Source organism: Pezoporus wallicus, unplaced genomic scaffold, assembly GCF_028554395.1.
Source record: "Pezoporus wallicus isolate ANWC-B61680 ecotype Strahan unplaced genomic scaffold, APGP_CSIRO_Pwel_v1 contig_5104, whole genome shotgun sequence".
NCBI lineage: Eukaryota > Metazoa > Chordata > Aves > Psittaciformes > Psittacidae > Pezoporus > Pezoporus wallicus.
Window position 1 is genome coordinate 1,317,448 of NW_026637335.1, and position 6,000 is coordinate 1,323,447.

Genomic DNA, 6,000 nt, shown 5'->3' on the forward strand with positions numbered 1-6,000 from the left:
ATGTAACAATTAGTTGATGTTGATGAGTAACTGACCTGTCTCTGAACATCCAAACACAAGTCAACATCTTTGTCGCTGACATGGACAGTGGGATTGAGTGCGCCCTCAGCAAGTTTGCCGATGACACCAAGCTGTGTGGTTCGGTTGATACCCTGGAGGGAAGGAATGCCATCCAGAGGGACCTCGACATGCTTGTGAGGTGGGCTGATGCCAACCTCATGAAGTTTAACCATGGCAAGTGCAAGGTCCTACACCTGGGTGGGAGCAATCCCAGTCACAGCTACAGGTTGGGCAGAGAAGAGATTCAGAGCAGCCCTGTGGAGAAGGACTTGGGGGGGTTGGTTGATGAGAAAATGAACATGAGCCGGCTTCAGTGTGCGCTCGCAGCCCAGAAAGCAACCGTATCCTGGGCTGCATCAAAAGGAGCGTGACCAGCAGGTGGAAGGAGGTGATCCTGCCCCTCTGCTCTGCCCTTGTGGGACCTCACCTGGAGTATTGTGTGCAGTTCTGGTGTCCTCAGCATAAAAAGGACATGGAACTGTTGGAACAAGTCCAGAGGAGGCCATGAGGATGATCAGGGACTGGAGCACCTCCTGTATGAAGACAGGCTGAGAAAGTTGGGGCTGTTCAGCCTGGAGAAGAGAAGGCTGCGTGGAGACCTCAGAGCAGCCTTCCAGTATCTGAAGGGGGCCTATAGGGATGCTGGGGAGGGACTCTTCAGTAGGAATTGTAATGACAGGACAAGGGGTAATGGGTTAAAACTTAAACAGGGGAAGTTTAGATTGGATATAAGGAAGAAGTTCTTTACTGTGATGGTGGTGAGGCACTGGAATGGGTTGCCCAGGGAGGTTGTGAATGCTTCATCCCTGGCAGTGTTCAAGGCCAGGTGGGATGAAGCCTTTGGTGACCTGGTTTAGTGTGAGGTGTCCCTGCCCATAGCAGGGGGTTGGAACTGGATGATCTTAAGGTCCTTTCCAACCCAAACTATTCTATGATTCTAAGTTATCTCCCATACTTCTATCCTGAACAACCACCTTCGTATTTTCGGTTGCTGACATTTGGCTCCTGATTCCCTGGAAAGAGCCACGCGAGCTGATCTTGTCCTTTCAGTTTCCAGTAAACTGCAAAAGCACTTGAACATGTGCATGAGCAGAGCAACAGGGGGGAAGTGAGCTGGGTCAGTGCTCCGAGGTGCTCATTAGAAAAGGAAAACCTGCCATCTGGCAGTGACATTACTGTGGGCCCAGGCAAAGCAGCAGTGCTTTCAATTTGGAATTAAATAACTTTCTAAGAGGTGTGAAAGTGGGGAGCAAAAAGAGCTTTGTTCTCATAAACCTCAAAGGGAAACTGCTTGGATTAAGTTGACACTCCAACAGGTGGTTCTTTTCTTTATTTTTAACCACTTCATCTGTGTCTGCTTTGAAGGTCAGCCAGTTTCACATCAGCTTTTCATGGGAAGCTGAGGGTCTTTCAGATTCTCTGCTCGCAATATTCCTGATCAACTATGCAGTTAGGAAGTAATCAGTAGTTTAATCTTCCTGGGTAACAGTTTGTGGCCCATCTTGTTGGGATAAGTCTTTCTATATAAATATATATATATAATTGTTTGAAAAATTTGCTATAATGACCACATTCCCTCTCATGCAATGGTGCTCTGGGCTGGGGGCTAATCAAGCCACCCAAAAGCACACTCACACCTGTATTTCTAGAGCCTCACACTGCTACTTGCAAGCATTTGTATACTGTTGCCTGCAGAACTGTGGCTGTGCCTTGGCAATACCAAGGGGTGTTATTGCCAAAGGGTGACTCTGAATCGCAGTTTTGAGGGTAACTTGATAGTCCATGAGCAATTTCTCATGGCAAGGATGTAAGGTGGTGGAAGTGGCCAGAAAGCTAGAAAACAGGCACAGCTGGGGTCTGCTCTGCACCTGAGGTCTGAACCAGGATGGGGAGGGCAGGAGAGGGCAAGCTTGTGTCAGCTGGTTCCATAGTTTGATTTAGATTACTGCTTTTTGGTTTGTTTTCCTTCTTCTCTCGCCATCCTTTAGATTATCTCAGTACCTACTGGGGGGCGAGTGTCTTACTGCATGCCAGTAAGGACACTGAAGAAGTGTATGCAGTGTTGTCAGGAAGAAACCTTCTTTCTACAGGGGTATTTTCGAGCTTATTTGGCTGCAAGAACTAAGGTGCTTGGAGCAGCAAATCGGAACAGAACACTAACGGTAAGGAGCAGCTGATGTCCTGTGATGCCTTGAGGATCCTGCAAAGCAGTGGTGTTCTCGCCCAGCCACTGAGCTGCTTGGGTCAGTTCCTCCTCTTACCTTGTATTTTCCTTTCTGAACGCAGGATGGCGGCACATGCTTTAGGCATTAGAATAATTTTTCTTTCCGGTTGCTTGTAAGCGATAGAAGAAATATTTATTCCCCCGTGCCACAAACCCCATGTCATCTCACATTCCTGTCCTTTACAAAACTGAAATCCATCCCCTACTCTTCCCCTTTAATTCAGTTCTGCCGTTATTCCCAATACTGAATTTTCTCCTGGTGTTGTGTCCTACTGCTTTGAATTATAATGTGTTTTGTGCAAGATGGTGCAGAGACAACGCAGGTTTGGGGATTCTACTGCTAGGTAAATCTGCAGGGGGGATAAATTGTTGCTATGAATACTTGGAGGAGGATTTGGAATGTCTCAAGCTAGCCTGGATAAGCAGCTTCAGCTGAGCTGGTGTTGAAGGGTCCTTATGAATTCCTCTTTTCCTTATGTTTCCTCTACTTACAGGGGTCATGTGGGTGGCAACAGCCTTTTTCCTTCAGAGATACCGTCTGTTCTCTCGGTCAGATGAGTTTATGGAAGGTGACTCTTTCCGCTGTTAGAGGCTCACAGGAACTGGTAAAATGCATCATCTTCCTATGGTGTCCCACGGCTGCCCTCTGGTGCTGCTGGGGCTCTTGTTACAGCTTTCTGGTTGCCGTAAAGCAGATTTGCACACGGATTCGGTAACCTTGAGTTATTGTGCGCTTTGTTTCACGTTGTTTATCTTTTGCCATTACTGCATTTGAGAGCACGATCTGGGACCAGACTTAAATTAACACCCCCTAATACTGACATCAGTTTGTTATAACAGATGTTTTTACCCTGAAAGGTGATTTCTTACAACTGTACTTGTGTTCTTCACTAAATGCCATGGAGTTTCGACCTTGATGCACCATCTGATTTGACTGCTCTTATTATCCTTGTACACAAGTTTCATCTGTAACACAATGAGAACTTCACACAGGAAAAACACAAGAAATGGCTCTTTTTTTTTTCCTATTTTTGCAGCACCCAAACCCATCCATGCCTATTCCCTTGTGTCGAACAATGGGTTTGGTCCAGCAAGGCAAGCAAACAATTTTATGTAATCTAGGAGCATCTTGTATTCACTCTTTCTGGAAGGTGGTGTGTGCTGTATGTAGGAGATGCAAAAAGGAGCTGCTGTCTGGAACATAGATGGCTTAAATTATCAATTAGTCTGTAACTAACAAGTGATTACAGGGAAGATTGTGTGAAACCTGCTATTCCCTCAGGCCCTTGCTATCTTTACTAGCTTGCTTAGTCTCTTGGTTAACTTGAGCAGTACCGGACTGCACTCCAAACATGTGCCTGCACTGCCTTCAGGAAAGCCAAAGATCACTTAAAGAAGATACAAATGCACAAGCCAGACGTGGAGCTAGAACTGAAGATGGCTGAGAGAGGCAGAAGAGTGTCAAATTCAAAGCTTAGAAGTGTGAGCATTTTCTCACTGAATGCGTGTATGGACCTAACTATATGCATGAAGAATGCCTTCTAACACAAGTGTGGGGAAATAAACTACTACTGGATTTAAAACATGTTAACTAATTAATTGTTAATGAAGGGGAAGTTTGTGGATGTCTTCCGTGAGTTAGGGAAGCTCAAAGTGATGCACGGGACTGATGTGTCTTGGGCAGCTTTTCATGTGCAAAGGCAGAGAGTTAAAGAGAAGAAAAGCACATCTTACTGAAGCACCAGAGGAGAACTGACCAGGTAGGTGCAAGCATTTGTCATAGGAGAATGCTGTCCTTGTGCACAGATCCCAAGTAATTAGATGTGTAAAACTGAGCAGAATTCTTTACCACCTTTAAGGGTTAGACTTTTACAAAGGTTTACTTAAAAATGTGACAGGCCAGCAGAGTTCTGGGAACTATCCTTTGGGGGAGGCAGGGGGGAAAGCAGGAATTTGTGTGTTCTGCACTGTCTTTGGGAGAGGCAGCCCGAGTCCTGAGCACCCAAGGATGTTGGAAGCCAGTCTTAGCGAAGTGCTTTCAGCCCTGAAGAGGTTAATTGAAGAGGCCCTCGTCCTAATGACAGTAAGGGCAGTACTACCAGTCATGCCCAGACGTTTCCTGTGGAGTGTATTGACACAGGGTTCCTGCAGCGGGGTGGTGGGAGAGGAGAAAGTCGCCTGTGCGTTCTGGGAATTAAGACAGACAAAGCATCAGTGCTCCATGTAGCCTTGGCCGCCTTCCAGGTCTCATCGGTGGGAAAGAAGTATTAATTGAACTCTGCCAAAAGCTTCTTATTGGCATTGCTAAAAGGGGTCTCAGAAACAGTCGGCCTAATTTCTAAGGCTCAATGTTAATTTTTTATCCAACTGTGTAATCTGCAAATGGAATACCACAATGCACACCGTTTAGGCAACACGAGCTTATGTGATTTGCAGTAAAGCACAAGACATCCCTGAAAATACATATTTTTCCAAATCTAGGGTTGGTGCACACCTCATCTGAAAACTGCAGCACATACCTGGGGGGGAGTGGTGAAATCAGAACCTGATCTGTATTCAAACAGTACCAGTGACATTATGACTTGTCACCTTGCTGGGCAGAAAGCAGAAAGCAAGCCTTGGAAACAGGGGCAGGGTGTGAGGAAGGAGCACCCTGAGTGCTGCAGGGATGTCGGGCAGCTGCAAGGAGAATGCAGTTTGTTTGGGAGTGGGGGTGTCAAGTCACCCATCTACCCATGTCTGGTCAGCAGAGCTCCCCTAACAGGTCCAGGATGGGGAGGAGTTCACAGTTAGGATGTAGGCACAGCAAACAGGCTCAAGCAAGTCTCTAGAACACTGCATTTTGCAGGGACTGGTGTCAGTGCTGCTGCTCAGGGAGAGCTCCGGTGGGGAGCAAAGCCTGGGCGCTGAGGGGCTGCAGAGCAGCTCAGACAGTGATGAATATCTGCCTTCCACAGCACTGCGTAAGCTCTGCGGAGCACCCACTGCACGGAGTCTGAGGCTTCAGTCAGTGTGATGGGGAGGCGGGTTGAAGTGTAAACCTGTAGTAACGACAGGTCAGTGATGCTCTGCTCAACAGAAAGCTGTGGAGGGATCTTGTTGTCTTGGGCCTTTATTTATGCCTAATAATTCCAATATTTAGGAATTATTGTATATGTGCGTGTAGTGGTGAGCAGACAGTTGCCTGATGCCGTTGTCCAATAGCACTGTATGGGGCTGGGGGGGGCTACAAGAGCAAGTTGCGCTTGCAATGGTGTGTTTATTCTTCCTGACTTCTTACAGCAGCACACAGCCGTTTCTGTAGAAGAAAACAGGATGGGCTGGTGGTGTGGGTCCTTTTTGGACTGGGAAGCTCTGGTGTAGGAGCTGGTGACATCGGTGACTCTGGACATTTTCTTTGTAGTGCCTGTGAGAATTTCAGCCCGTGATGGGGGGGGGGCTATAAAAAAGTGACTCATGCTTGTTTAACTTATCTTCCCATTTCATGCTTTATGTTGGTTTTCATTCCTATCTGTTCTACATCACCTCTGCCTTCTGCCCCTTTGTCTGCTCTCTAACTAGCTCTCTCCTTCCCTCTAGTTATTACAAGTTTTCTTTTGCTTTACCTCTTTTTATTTGCCCAAGCCCATGTCTGTGTTCATGTCTCTCTCTCAGATGTATGCACATCTCCTTTTCATCTCTGTTCCTTGCACCTTCTGGGGTCATGAGATGACTTC